This window comes from Apodemus sylvaticus, chromosome 16 (genome assembly GCF_947179515.1).
Source record: "Apodemus sylvaticus chromosome 16, mApoSyl1.1, whole genome shotgun sequence".
Taxonomy (NCBI): domain Eukaryota; kingdom Metazoa; phylum Chordata; class Mammalia; order Rodentia; family Muridae; genus Apodemus; species Apodemus sylvaticus.
In genome coordinates, this window is record NC_067487.1 from 40,295,596 (window position 1) to 40,310,821 (window position 15,226).

At 44.5% G+C, this 15,226-nt stretch overlaps 1 long non-coding RNA gene across 3 annotated transcripts in view; it reads left to right on the top strand.

Annotated features, from left to right (window-relative positions):
- Positions 1-3,343: 3,343 nt before the first annotated feature.
- The window catches only part of LOC127667040 (uncharacterized), a 31,503-nt gene continuing 19,620 nt past the window's right edge, over positions 3,344-15,226 (top strand). The window contains exons 1-3 of one of the 3 annotated variants that reach the window (XR_007973776.1): positions 3,344-4,084; positions 5,751-5,877; positions 8,791-9,428. This is a non-coding gene — a long non-coding RNA (uncharacterized LOC127667040). Of the gene's footprint in view, positions 4,085-5,750; positions 5,878-8,790; positions 9,429-15,226 lie in introns of those variants that run through there. The other 2 variants (XR_007973775.1, XR_007973774.1) reach the window with 2 other exon arrangements.

The following is a 15,226-nucleotide window of genomic DNA, read 5'->3' on the forward strand; positions in this document are numbered from 1 at the left end:
ATTTTCAACAAAATTATAGAAGAAAATTTCCCTAACCTAAAGAAAGAGATGCCCATAAATATTAAAGGAGCCTACAGAACTCCAAATAAATTGGAACAGAAAAGAAATTCTTCCCTTCACATAACAGTCAGAACACCAAATGCACAAAACAAGAAAGAATATTAAAGGCAGCAAGAGAAAGGGGCCAAGGAAGATATAAGGGCAGACTTATCAGAACTATACCAGACTTCAGAGACTGAGTGCCAGAAGATCCTGGGCAGATGTCATACAGTCCCTAAGGGAACACAAATGCCAGCCCAAGTATTATACCCAGCAAAACTCTCAATTAACAAAGTTGGAAAAATGAAGATATTCCATGACAAAACCAAATTTACACAATATCTTTCCACAAACCCAGTCCAGAAAAGGGTAATAGATAGACAACTGAAACACAAAGAGGGAAACTAAACCCTAGAAAAAGCAAGAAAGTAATCTTCTCTCAACAAACATAAAAGAAGATACCTACCACACAAACATAATTCCACATTTAACAACAAAAATAACAGGAAGTAACAATCACTATTCCTTAATATCTCTTAATGTCAATAAACACAATTCCCCTGCCCAAAAAGACATAGACTAATAGACTGGATACAGAAACAGGATCCAGCATTTTGCTACATACAATAAACCCACCTCAATGTCAAAGACAGACACGATCTTAAGGAGAGGACTAGAAAACAAATTTCCAAGCAAATTGTCCCAAGAAACATTCTGGAATAGTCATTCTAATATGGAATAAAATTGACATTCAACTAAACGTTATCAAAAAAAGATAAGGAAGAGCACTTCATAGTCCTCGAAGAAAAAGTCTACCAAAAAGAATTCTCAATTCTGAACATCTATGATCCAAATGCAAGGGCAGCCACATTCATAAAAGAAAGTTTGCTAAAGCTCAAAGCACACATTGCACCTCACACAACAATAGTATACTTAAGTGACACCAAAAAAAATCCATCAGAGAACTCCTGAACCAGATAAATAACTTCAGCAAAGAGGCTGGATATAAAATTAACTCAATCAAATCAGTGGCTTTCCTCTACTGAAAGGATAAACAGGCTGAGAAAGAAGTTACAGAAAGAATACACTTCACAATAGTCACAAATAATATAAACTACCTTGGTGTGACAATAACTAAGTAAGTGAATCTGTATGACAATAACTTCAAGTCTCTAAAGAAAGAAATCAAAGAAGATCTCAGAAGATGGAAAGACCCCATACTCATGGATTCTCAAAATTAATATAGTAAAAATCTTGCCCAAAGGAATCTACAGATTCAAAGCAATCCCCATCAAAATTCCAACTCAATTCTTCATAGAGTTGGAAAGGGCAATTTGCAAATTCATCTGGAATAACAATAAACCCAGGATAATGAAATCTATTCTCAACAATAAAAGAACTTTTGGGGATATGGATCAACATCTCTGACCTCCAGCTGTACTACAGATCAATTGCGATAAAAACTGTATGGTATTGGTACTGTGACAGGCAGGTAGATCAATGGAATAGAATTGAAGACCCAGAAATGAACCTACACACCTATGGTCACTTGATCTTTGACAAAGAAGCAAAAACTATCCAGTGGAAAAAAAGACAGCATTTTCAACAAAAGGTGCTGGATCAACTGTTGGTCAACATAGAAGAATGCAAATTGATCCATTATTATCTCCCTGTACAAAGCTCAAGTCCAAGTAGATCAAGGACCTTCATATCAAACCAGATACCCTGAAACTTCTAGAAGAGAAAATAGGGAAACATCTCAAACACATGGGCACAGGGGGAAGTTCCTGAACAGACCACCAATGGCTTATGCTCTAAGATCACGAATAAACAAATGGGACTTCATAAAGTTGCAAAGCTTCTGGAAGGGAAAAGACATGGTCAATAGGACAAATGGCAACCCACAGATTGGGGAAAGATGTTTACCAATCTAACTTCCAATAGAGGGCAAATATCCAATATAAACAAAGAAGCCAAGAAATTAGACTCCAGAGAACCAAATAACCCTATTAAAAATGGGGAACAGAACAGAATTCTGGGGATCTAAACAGAATTCTCAACTGAGGAAAATCAAATGGCTGAGAAGTACCTAAAGAAATGTTCGACATCCTTAGTCATCAGGGAAATGCAAATCAAAACAACCCTGAAATTCCACCTCACAGGAGTCAGAATGTCTAAGATCAAAAACTCAGGTGATAGCAGTTGCTTGTTAGGATGCAAAGAAAGGGGAACAGTCCTCCATTGCAAGCTGGTACAACCCCTTTGGAAATCAGTCTGGTGGTTCTGATATTACCTGAGGACCCAGATATACCACTCCTGGGAATATACCCAGTAGATGCTCCAACATGTAATAAGGATACATGTTCCACTATGCTCATAGCATCCATGTTTATAATAGTCAGAAGCTGGAAAGAATCCAAATGTACCTCAACAGAGGAATGGATACAGAAAATGTGGTATATGTACACAATGCAATAATACTCAGCTATTAGACACAATGACGTCATGAAATTTTTAGACATATGGAAGACACTAGAAAATATCATCCTGAGTGAGGTAACTCAGTCACAGAAGAACACACACAGTATGTACTCACTGATAAGTGGATATTAGCCCAAAGTTTGGAATACCCAATATTCAAATCACAGACTATATGAAACCTGCAAGCAAGGAAGACCAAACTGTGGATGTGTATCTTAGACAGGTGAGCAAATTATGTAGAAGACATATATGGAGACCAAGTGTGGAGCAGAGAAGGAAGGAAAAGCCATGCAGAGACTGCCCCTCCTGGGGATCCATCCCATCTACTATTAGAGTGGATGGGGACATGGGTGGGGGAGCACCCTCATTAACTGGGAAAGGGGATAACATTTGAAATGTAAATGATTAAAATATCTAATAAAAACAATTTAAATTTAAAAAATACAAAACAAACTAGATACCCTTGTCTTTGTGAAAACTTATAAAATTCTATTTGGGGAGATATCTCACAAAATCATAAAAGGTTTTGTACATATTTCAGAGTGTTAATGACTGCTCTTTTTTTTAAACATTACTGTGTCTGTTTTGTATTAAGTCTCATTTTGCTCATAATGTGAAATTAAATTCCTGTTCTCAGAGGAGGCTTCCCAGAAGTAATTATTCAGAGTTGACACTGAAAAATTCTCCTAAAAGATAACAATGGAATTTCTCATGTTCTGTTATCCAATACTCTGGAAATCCCCCTAGGGGATTTCCCTTAGGGAAAACAGATTAAGCTGAATCATTGCTAGAAACTGAAAGCAAATGTGGGTGGAGAGGAAGCAATGACCCTGTCAGCAGCCTAGAAGAAGAAACCTAAGGGGACCAGACCTGAACAGCTGTAGGAGCATCTAGGAGGCTCAGCCACTGCTGCTGGGCTCTGAGGAAGGAAGGGAGCTGGCCCCAGAGCACTGGGGAGACCTTGACCCTCCTCCCCCCACTTTCCCAATGCCAGCCTCTAGGCAGTCAGGGCTGGACCTAGATTTTGGAGGACTTGGAGTTCCTCCACAGCCAGCTCAGATCAGAGTCATGCTGACAACTCACAGCAAAATTCAGACAGTCTGCCCAGCAGCCCTCCTACTGTGTTCAGCCTGGATCACCCTGGCACCAGAAAACCTGCTTATCTTCAGCAAAGGAGCCTTTGATCTCCTCCACCTTGGATGACTGACAATTCCAGATTGAAGCCTTCCCTAGGGGGGAGATACAGAAAGGGGACTGGGAACCCAACAGCCATCTAGGCAGCCACAACCTCCTGTTTGCCTGCCTGAGCACCTCTCAGGCCAGGCTATGGAGGACCACCCTGCTTGCCCAAGCCTGGAGGCTCAACAGCCAGCAGGCCACTTGGAGCAGTTTGGAAAAAGGGATGGAGCTGTGAGCTTCAGCACTGATGGGAGCTGCAAAAGAGAGTGGGGTTCAACCCCAGCAGAATCATTCCAGTCTCTGCCAAGGTTTCTGATCCTGGAGCCTGAACCACAGCAGAAGAAACTAAATGTCTCCCAGTGTAGACACTGAACGCTGGTCCTATGTAAGTGTTGGTTTAACTTTTAAACTTTAGAAATTTCTTTGTCACAGAGTTAAACTTTTGCTTGTATCTTTACATTTGTTCCTCTTTGAGACAGAGCCATACCTCAGTAAAAATTTCAAGTATAAATGAGAGTTTTCTTCTAAATGCGATCCTGAAGCTCGGTAACAAACCGAATGCATATGTTTTGTAATGATAACTTCTGACATCTTGGATGGTTTTGCCTCCAACTACTATGCAAAGTTTAGCAAACACTGCATTATGGTTAAGCTAGTTCTATTTCACTAAAAGTGTGGAAAGCTGTAAGTGGAAACACAAAACATGTTCAGAGTCCATTGGACATTTATGTTGTTAAACAAATTTAGATTCAGAATCAATGAAGGATTTGAGTTCTAGTAAAAGACTTCCAATTTTTAGCTGGCTTCATTAACATGGTTGTCAGTGATTTATTTCTGGAGTTACCTTTAAGGTAATTCTTAAATATATGTTCAACTTGTTCAAAAATATTCATCATTTGAATAAAATTCAAATCTGCTTAATATAGATTCAATCCTTCATGTCAAAAAAATCATCTAAAGTTTAAGTGAAAACCTGATCCTTTCAGTAAAAAGTGAGGTTTTGAATGAAGACTTGCTCATTTATGAAACAAAACAACAACTAGTTCTACCCTGTATTAAAGCAGTTCCTGCTCATGTAAATTCACCATTTGCTGCCTAGATACAAGGTTTTATTAAGAAAGGCAACTTTAAAGTAAATATCCAAATACCTCACATTTCTGTACATTGCTTCTCTTGAGAGGTGGTTTACTGCTTTATGTCATGCTTATAATATTTCTAGGTTTTGTGAAACTTCTTTCATGAGTCTGAAAATAATATTTATAACTTTTAACAAATTCAACACTACCTAGGATCACATTTTATTGTTTTTTTTTACATTAATGTTTAATTGTTCATGAAGTATATCTTTTTTTAAATTTTTTTATTTATTTTCTATATTCTTGGTTTACATTCTTGAAGCCTTTCCCTTTCCCAGTCGTCCCCCCCCCATATGTCTCAGAAGTCCTCTTCTCTCCATCCATTCTCCTATCTTTCCCCCTCCCTTTTCTCTGTCCTGTATTCCCCTACTGTGCTGGATCAAGCCTTTCTAGGATTAGGGCCCTCTTATTCCTTCTTCATGGGAATCATTTTATATGCTAATTTTATCTTCAGTATTCAGATCTTCAGGGCTAATTAATATCCACTTATCAATGACTGCAGTCCATGTGTATTCTTTTGTGATTGCTTGTGCACCTTGCTTAGGATGGTATTTTCCAGTTCCATCCATCTGCCTAAAGAATTCATGAATTCATTGTTTTTAATTGCTGAATAGTACTCCATATATTTTTGAATGTGTTGATTAATTCAGAGGACATTCCTAAGTCTCCTGACTCCCACATGAAGTGTGCAGGAGAGATGTGTCTTAAAGAAAATCAAAGCTGGGTAGTTTCCTGTAGCATTGGGATGTCTAAGATCTACAGTGTTCCTGAGTATGATAACTCAGGGAGGAAGGAGCTCTGATCTCACTCAGGAGTAGAGAGGTGTGGGAGGGTCAGCAGGTGAGACTGCAGAACTCCTGTGCAAGAAGAGATGCTAAGGACATTGATGATCTCACATGGAGTTTGAATTCCCAGGACAATGTCCTCCATTGAAGCAGAGATCAAAGAAGCTGTGAGGAAAGAAGGAGGCAGAGAGCAGAGCTGTGGCAGGCCATTCAGAACGGGGAACTTGAAGAGAACCCCTGGCTCAGGAGGAAGGAAGGTAAGTTCAGTGGTCAGCCCATGAGCCTCCTGTGAATTCCTCTCACATAAGCATCTCTGGGCTGCAAAGTCAATGCTCTGCTCCCTGTCACATAACAGAAGAAAGAACTTTGAACAGTGTGACAATCATGCTTCTGTGTCATGCTGTCTGTGATGCTGGAGTCTGTCCTCTGAGATTCAAACTGCCTTAGAGGTTTGAAAGCCTGGGCCCACTTCTTGCATTTTTTAACTGGTCCCTCACAGGGAATTACTGGCCCCTTCCTCCTGCTGCTGTGCCTACCCTGCTGTGAGGAACTGCATCCCACTGGAAGTATCTCAACCAAAATCAACCTTTCTTACCACCAGACCAGGGGGCAAACAAATAAACATGTATTAGAACTTAAAAGTAAAATCACCTAAATTGCTTGACAGTGACTCTGCTTTTTTCTAGGCATGGAACTGGAGATAACCTGAGAACTTGCTTGTGTTTCAGTCTTCAGAGAACTGCAGGAAAGATCTGAACACCCTGATGGGTGGTGTATCTACTGTACCTCCCAATACATGCACCCTGACTTCAATTGATGGAGTATCAGCATAGAAGCTTTTTCTATGTTTATTAATGAATTTGTTCATTTATTCATCCATCCAATTTTCATTCATTCATTCAATCATTCATTCATTCATTCTGTGGTAGTTTAAAGGAAGGTGGTCCTCTTATTTGAATGTTTGGTTCCTAGTTTGTAGAACTCTTTTCCAAAGATAAGAAGATGTGTTCTTTTGGGGAGTAAGTGGCTCCAAGTGTTCCTCTGTCTGTATGTCATTCTGTCTCTGTCTCTGTCTCTGTCTCTGTCTCTCTCTCTCTCTCTGTGTCTCTCTCTCTCTCTCCTCCTGTTCAGCCTTGTGCTGGGGACAAGATGTGAGTAATCTTTGCCATTTCTTCTCTCTGCCATCATGGACTCTAACTGGTTAATTTCATGCAACTCTGTTCTCTTTCTGGCTCTTTCCCCTCCTACCTCTCAACCCTCCTTGAGTTCTTTAGCCAACTTTTCTCCACACATCTCACTCAGCTTCTCTCATGTGGTGACAGGAAAACCTGATTTCATGTATCTAGCCAGCCTTGGGCCCACAGGTGAGAGTCAGTAGATCTCTGTCCTCTGGAACCTTGGTCATCCATGTGACAGTCACATCTCCAGACACAAGCATCTTTCTGCAGACCATACAACTTCATTCTTCTGTGAAGAACAGTCATTCTTGCACATCTGATCCCCACACCCACTTCATTCAGCCTTTCACCAGTGGAAATGCTACTTTCATTGGTTGTGTCACTCAGCTTTTAGAAACAGGGCCGCAAGTGAGGTCATTGTTTGGGTATCTCTGGGGTTTGTTCTGGATTCCAAGAACACTGGTCATGCACATGTCACTCAGCCATGCTAGGAGGCAGAACACCCAGAGAGGTAAAACCAAACTCCAACCAACAACAGTACCATATCAAACTAGGTAAATCCATAGAAACCAGAGCAGTATTATTTGAGTCCTAACATTAAAACCTCTAAATGTGCATAGAGAAATGCAACAGGGTCATGCCAGGCTTATAGTTAACACTGTAAAGACACATAGGAAAGAGTTACAGTGTTCTGAGGAGAGTCCCTGAGAGGATCCTGTAGTGCTACAGTAGGAGAAGCTACAGCCCTCAAACCAGACACATTGCAATTCACATTTTCAGTTAGAGCTGTTTGGGCAAAAGAGTATATTGTGTGACACACAATGACACACCTCAACTGTCACAGAGAGATGTTTTCATGCATTTGTTTGTTTTAAGTGTGTGTGTGTGTGTGTGTGTGTGTGTGTGTTGCAGTGTTTCAAGGGCAGAGGGAGGATAAGGAGGGATAGGAAGGTGAGCAGGATTGGACTGTAAATGAACAATTCACAAAGAATCAATAGAAAGTTTAAAAACATTAAGAAGGATATACTTATTAAAATCTGTGTAGATGAAAATATGCATGGAAGAGCAGTCAGAGGACAAACTGGCTCCGACTTTGAAGGAGAGGTGGGATGTGTGCATGGCCTGCACCTAAGGCAAGGGCAGGTTTTCAGTCTGGCAAGTCACTTGAGACCTCAGACCCACAACCCCTGGAAGACACAAATTGGCAGCTGCACCAAGAATCAGGTGCAGCTGTGTTCTTTCCTGTGTCAGGAAATTTCCTTTTCCGTGAAAAGCATTTCTTTAACAAACATTTTTTTTTGACATGTTGTCAGTTTTTAAGTAAACTACAGGTTTTTTTGTTGTTTTTTGGTGGTTTTTTGGGGTTTGTCTTGTTTTGGTTTGGTTTTTGTTTTGTTTTGTTTTGGGTTTTTTGTTTTTTTGGGGTTTTTTGTTTTGTTTTTTTTTCTTTCTTTCTTTTTTTTTTTTTTTGAGACAGGTTTCTTCTGTGTAGCCCTGGCTGTCCTGGAGCTTATTCTGTAGACCAGGCTGGCCTGGAAGATCTGTAGATCTGCCTGCCTCTGCCTCCCAAGTACTGGGATTAAAGGCATATGCCACCAAGACCAGGCCAATTTTTTTTTAACAGTATCATTTGCAAAGTTCTATGGTAGATTTTTATTTCTCCGGGTTTTTTGTTTTGTTTTGTTTTGTTTTGTTTTGTTTTGTTTTGTTTTGTTTTTTTTAATGCTGTATTGTTTCATGATGGACCTGGACAGTATAGCCAATATCTGGTAACTTTTATGCCGGTTTGTGCACTTTTGAGATTGTCCTTTAGTAAGAACACGTTTCTACTCTTTTCTCTTTCCAAAACTCCCATGAGCACAGCTCACTCCATAGCCTTCCTCAATATCCTCTCACAGACACATAACAGGCTGAGACCAGAACTCTACTGGTGGCCTAGGGAGCAAATTCCAAAAGGAATCCGACCATTGATATTTTTTTTCCTTCCTTTAGAAACACCAGGAGGACAAGACTCCAGGGAAGGAAAGTGAAACCCTGGTGTTCTATGGAATCACCTGCATACTCGATGTGAGAACAAAGTGGGTTCTCCCAGATCCCACCTGAACTTGCTGGGCAGAGTGGGATACTGGTCGAAAAACAATCAGAAACAAAACGACAGAAAAAAAAAAACCCGCTTAAGGTCTTTGTAATCTCAGTCGAGTTTCGTTCATAGTCCTCTGACCACTGAACGGAACTTTGCACGTTGGACATCTAACAGACTTAAAACGTAACTTTACCGATGGTCAACTGAACGATATCCGCGAATGGCAAGCTATCGCGGAATTGATCTTTCATCCTTTAGAAACCCACGAAGCCTGAGACCTAAGATAGGAACAGAAAACCTAGCAATCTCATCATCCCTGGTGTAACTGCTATGGTTTGGTTTCATCGCGCTGGACCACGCCTAGTCCTCCGCGATTCCTGAAAGCCAAAAGACAAACCTCTTTACCAATGCAAGTTGTTTCAGGGTTGCCCCTGCATGGCCTCTCCATGACTCCTAGAAACCGGCTATCCATGCTGCAGTCATTTCCTTGGAAAACGCAGCAGCACCACCCAAAACATTTCCCTTAAAATCGTTTACTAAAGGCCTAAAAAAAAGACACGGAGCATCAAGTACAAATCGCTGTTTCTTTATTGTGGAAGCAGAGGTGTACTCTGAAGCTAACCAGCTGCAGGGAATGAAGAGTTTTGTGGGGACAGATCCACTTTGACATAAACCTTGCACTAAAGGCCAGAAAGGTGCCTGCTGATCTCTAAGGCCCCTGCTGCTAGCCAGCTGTGAAGAATGCGCCCTGACCGAGTCCTTAGTCTACATCTCCAGCCTCCGAAGGACACTGGCTGGCACTCATTGGAGGGACACCCGCCACAGGTCTCGGTGTCGAGCGCGGCGAATGCTTCTTCTGCAGCATCCTCCCGGGTTCCAGAGTGGCTGTTTTCTCCTGTTGTTCCTCCTCCAGGAAGGGGGTGATGGAGTCAGGAACGCTGGAATCCCAGGGGCTCTGGATCCAGCAAGAGTCGGTCCTGAGGTAGATTCCCTCGAAGTCATCGTTCCAAACGGGAAGCGGTTGTTCCTGGTAGTCACCACCGTCGTCTGAAGGGGACACGACGAATACCGGATAGAAGGGAAGAGACCTGGGACCGCTGTCTTCTGAGAAGCTGCCGAGCTGAGGAGATTGGGCCTCTTACTTTGGCGGGACTGACTCCCAGGCCTGCTTCCCTTGCACCGACCAGAAAGTCAACTCCATCCCTCGAGCGGCTCTTACCTTTGGAGGACAGCAGCGCGTGCGCCAGTGCGGGCAGCAGAGTCTTCTGTATCCTGCGAGCTCTGGGTCCTGTTCCGGAGCGCCCGACCTTGGCGACGGCAGTCTGGACACCGCGACCTGAGGCGGGAGTCCCTCCAATGAGTGCCAGCGACTGGCCATCGGAGACTGGAGAAGTAGATTACCAACTTGGTCAGGGCTCTTGCAAGAGCCGGGTATTTATAGTCTTCGAAGAGGGCGGAGTCGGGAGAGTCCGGAAATTACCACAGCAGAAAATGTTCGTCTGCCAGTTAGTCGGCAAAGGAAAGAAAACGAACGAACACTCGAAGCCTACCCTTCCGAGTCTAGATCCGGGACAAAGGAAAAAGCATCAATTTCAATTGCTTGCAATTCTCGGATTGCGAGCCGTCGAGTGAATGCTTCCCATTGGCAAGGATACCGTGCAGTTGACCGTTTTGACACGCCCTGTGTCCTGAAAGATGAAAGATCTAAACGACTTAAAACGGAGTTTTACCGACGGTCACCTGCACGCACTCTGCACGAATGGCAAGCAATCGCTCGACTGCTGGCCATCCGGAATGACAAGCAATCGCAGAATTGATGTTTCATCGTTCAGAGACACGGGGCGCGTGAAGACTGAAGAAACCCACAGAAAACTTAACGATCACATCACAGCCATGCGTTACTGTGATGGCAGGAGTGGATTCGCTTGCCTGTCTGATTCTGCTCCTGATCCGAAAACGACGTTACAATCAAGGACAAAATCACGGTAAGGAAACCGCATATGCGGGTTGTAATCCGTCGTGTATTCTTCATAGTCCACGGACCGCTGAAAGGCACTTGCCACCTAGGACGTCTAGCGGACTTAAAACGGAATTTTACTGATGGTCAACTGCATGCAATCCGGAAGAATGGCAATCAGTCGCTCGACTGCTCACTATAGGGAATGCCAAGCAATCGCAGAATTCATGTTTCATCGGTCAGAGACACGGGGCGCGTGAAGACTGAAGAAACCCACAGAAATCTTAGCGATTGCATCACAGCCAAGCGTTACTGCGATGGCAGGGGTCACAGGCAGAATTCGCCTTCCTGTCCGATTCTGCTCCTGATCAGAACACCATGTTACAATCAAGGACAAAATCATGGTAAGGAAACCGCATATGCGGGTTGTAAGCCTTCGTGTATCCTTCATAGTCCTCGGACCCCAGAACGGAACTTGGCACCTAGGACGTCTAGTGGACTTAAAACGGAATTTTACTAAAGGTCAACTGCACGCAATCCGCACGAATGGCAAGCAATTGCTCGACTGCACGCAATCCAGAATGGCAAGCAATCGCAGAATTGATTCATCGGTCAGAGACACGACACGGGACGCGTGAACACTGAAGAAACCCACAGAAAACTTGGCAATCCCATCACAGCCAAGCGTTACTGCGATGGCAGGAGTGGATTCGCCTGCCTGTCCGATTCTGCTCCTGATCTGAACACGACGTTACAATCAAGGACATAATCACGATAAGGAAACCTCATATGCGGGTTGTAATCCGTCTTATATCCTTCATAGTCCTCGGACCGCTGAACGAAACTTGTCACATTGGACATCTAGCGGACTTAAAACGGAATTTTACCAAAGGTCAACTGCACGCAATCCGGAAGAATGGCAAGCAATCGTGGAATTGATCTTTCATCGTTCAGAGACACGGAGCGCATGAAGACTGAAGAAACCCACAGAAAACTTAGTGATAGCATTACAGCCAAGCATTACTGTAATGGCAGGAGTGAATTCGCCCGCCTGTCCGATTCTGCTTCTGATCTGCTTGCCATTACGGATTGCAAGCAGTCGGATTACAAACACACTATGGGTTACAACCCGCATATGCGGTTTCCATACCGTGATTTTGTCCTTGATTGTAACATCGTATTCGGATCAGGAGCAGAATCGGATAGGCAGGCGAATCCACTCCTGCCATCTCAGTGACGCATGGCTGTGATGGGATCGCTAAGTTTTCTGTGGGTTTCTTCCGTCTTCATGCGCCCGGTGTCTCAGAAGGTTGAAATATCAATTCCACGATTGCTTGCCATTTCGGACTGCGAGCAGCCGAGCGATTGCTTGGCATTCATGCGGATTGCGTGCAGTAGACCGTCGGTAAAATTCCGTTTTAAGTCCTCTAGACCTCCAAAATGCCAAGATCCGTTCAGCGGTCCGGTCCGAGGACTATTAAGGAACTCTACGGATTACAAAGCGCTTGTGCGGTTTCCTTACCGTGATTTTGTCCTTGATTGTAAAGTCCTGTTCGGATCAGGAGCAGAATCGGACAGGCAGGCGAATCCACTCCTGTCATGGCAGTAAAGCCCAGTTGTGATGTGATCGTTAAGTTTTCCGTGGGTTTCTTCAGTCTTCACTCGCCCCGTGTCTCTGAACAATGAAACATAATTCTGCGATTGCTTGTCATTCCGGATGGCGAGCAGTCAAGCGATTGCTTGCCATTCGTGCGGATTGCTTGCAGTTGACCGTCGGTAAAATTCCGTTTTAAGTCCGCTAGACGTCCAAAATGCCAAGATCCGTTCAGCGGTCCGAGGACTATGAAGGATACTCTACGGATTACAAACCGCATGTGCGGTTTCCTTACCGTGATTTTGTCCTTGATTGTAACATCGATTTCGGATCAGGAGCAGAATCGGACAGGCAGGCGAATCCACTCCTGTCATAGCAGTAAAGCTCAGCTGTGATGGGATCGTTAAGTTTTCTGTTTCTTCAGTCTTCACGCGCTCTGTGTCTCAGAAGGATGAAAGATCAATTCCGCGATTGCTTACCATGCCGGATGGCGAGCAGTCTAGCGATTGGTTGCCATTCGTGCGGATTGCGTGCAGTTGCCCGTCGGTAAAATTCCGTTTTAAGTCCGCTAGACGTCCAAAGTGCCAAGTTCCGTTCAGCGGTCCGAGGGCTATGAAGGATACACGACGGATTTGGTTTCCTTACCGTCATTTTGTCCTTGATTGTAACGTCGTGTTCGGATCAGGAGCAGAATCGGACAGGCAAGCGAATCCACTCCTGCCATCACAGTAACGCATGGCTGTGATGTGATCGTTAAGTTTTCTGTGGGTTTCTTCAGTCTTCACGCGCCCCGTGTCTCTGAACGATGAAACATCAATTCTGCGATTGCTTGTCGTTCCGGATGGCCAGCAGTCGAGCGATTGCTTGCCATTCGTGCGGAGTGCGTGCAGGTGACCGTCGGTAAAATTCCGTTTTAAGTCGTTTAGATCTTTCATCTTTCAGGACACAGGGCGTGTCAAAACGGTCAACTGCACGGTATCCTTGCCAATGGGAAGCATTCGCTCGACTGCTCGCAATCCGAGAATTGCAAGTCATTGAAATTGATGTTTTTTCCTTTGTCCCGGATCTAGACTCGGAAGGGCAGGCTTCGAGTGTTCGTTCGTTTTCTTTCCTTTGCCGCCTAACTGGCAGACGAACATTTCCTGCTGTGGTAATTTCCGGACTCTCCCGACTCCGCCCTCTTCAAAGACTATAAATACCCGGCTCTTGCAAGAGCCCTGACCAAGTTGGTAATCTACTTCTCCAGTCTCCGATGGCCAGTCGCTGGCACTCATTGGAGGGACTCCCGCCTCAGGTCGCGGTGCCGAGTCTGCTGTCGCCAAGGTCGGGCGCACCGGAACAGGACCCAGAGCTCGCAGGGTACAGAAGACTCTGCTGTCCGCACTGGCGCACGCGCCGTCGTCCTCCAAAGGTAAGAGCTGCTCGTGGGATGGAGTTGACTTTCTGGTCGGTGCAAGGGAAGCAGGCCTGGGAGTCAGTCCCGCCAAAGTAAGAGGCCCAATCTCCTCAGCTCAGCTCGGCAGCTTCTCAGAAGACAGCGGTCCCAGGTCTCTTCCCTTCTATCCGGTATTCGTCGTGTCCCCTTCAGACGACGGTGGTGACTACCAGGAACAACCGCTTCCCGTTTGGAACGATGACTTCGAGGGATCTACCTCAGGACCGACTCTTGCTGGATCCAGAGCCCCTGGGATTCCAGCGTTCCTGACTCCATCACCCCCTTCCTGGAGGAGGAACAACAGGAGAAAACAGCCACTCTGGAACCCGGGAGGATGCTGCAGAAGAAGCATTCGCCGCGCTCGACACCGAGACCTGTGGCGGGTGTCCCTCCAATGAGTGCCAGCCAGTGTCCTTCGGAGGCTGGAGATGTAGACTAAGGACTCGGTCAGGGCGCATTCTTCACAGCTGGCTAGCAGCAGGGGCCTTAGAGATCAGCAGGCGCCTTTCTGGCCTTTAGTGCAAGGTTTGTGTCAAAGCAGATCTGTCCCCACAAAACTCTTCATTCCCTACAGCTGGTTAGCTTCAGAGTACACCTCTGCTTCCACAATAAAGAAACAGCGATTTGTACTTGATGCTCCGTGTCTTTTCTTAGGCCTTTAGAAAACGATTTTAAGGGAAATGTTTTGGGTTGTGCCGCTGCGTTTTCCAAGGCACTGCAGCGTGGATCAGCCGGTTTCTAGGAGTCATGGAAAGGCCATCCGGGGGTGGGAAGATGGGGGGAGGGTCAACCCTGACACAACTTGCATTGGGAAGGAGGTCTGTCTTTTGGCTTTCTTCAATTCGCGGAAGAGGAGGCATGGTCCAGCGCGATGAAACCAAACCATAGCAGTTACACCAGGGATGATGAGATTGCTAGGTTTTCTGTTCCTATCTTAGGTCTCAGGCTTCGTGGGTTTCTAAAGGATGAAAGATCAATTCCGCGATTGCTTGCCATTCGCGGATATCGTGCAGTTGACCATCAGTAAAGTTATGTTTTAAGTCTGTTAGATGTCCAACGTGCAAAGTTCCCTTCAGCGGTCAGAGGACTATGAACGAAACTCGACTGAGATTACAAAAACCATAAGCGGTTTCTTTTCTGTCGTTTTGTTTCTGATTGTTTTGTGACCAGTATCACACTCTGCCCAGCAGGCTCAGGTGGGATTCTGGGAGAACCCACTTTGTTCTCACATGGAGTATGCAGGTGATTCCATAGAACACCAGGGTTTCACTTTCTTTCCCTGGAGTCTTGTCCTCCTGGTGTTTCTAAAGGAAGGAAAAAAAAAATTCAATGGTCTGATTTCTTTTGGATTTTGCTCCC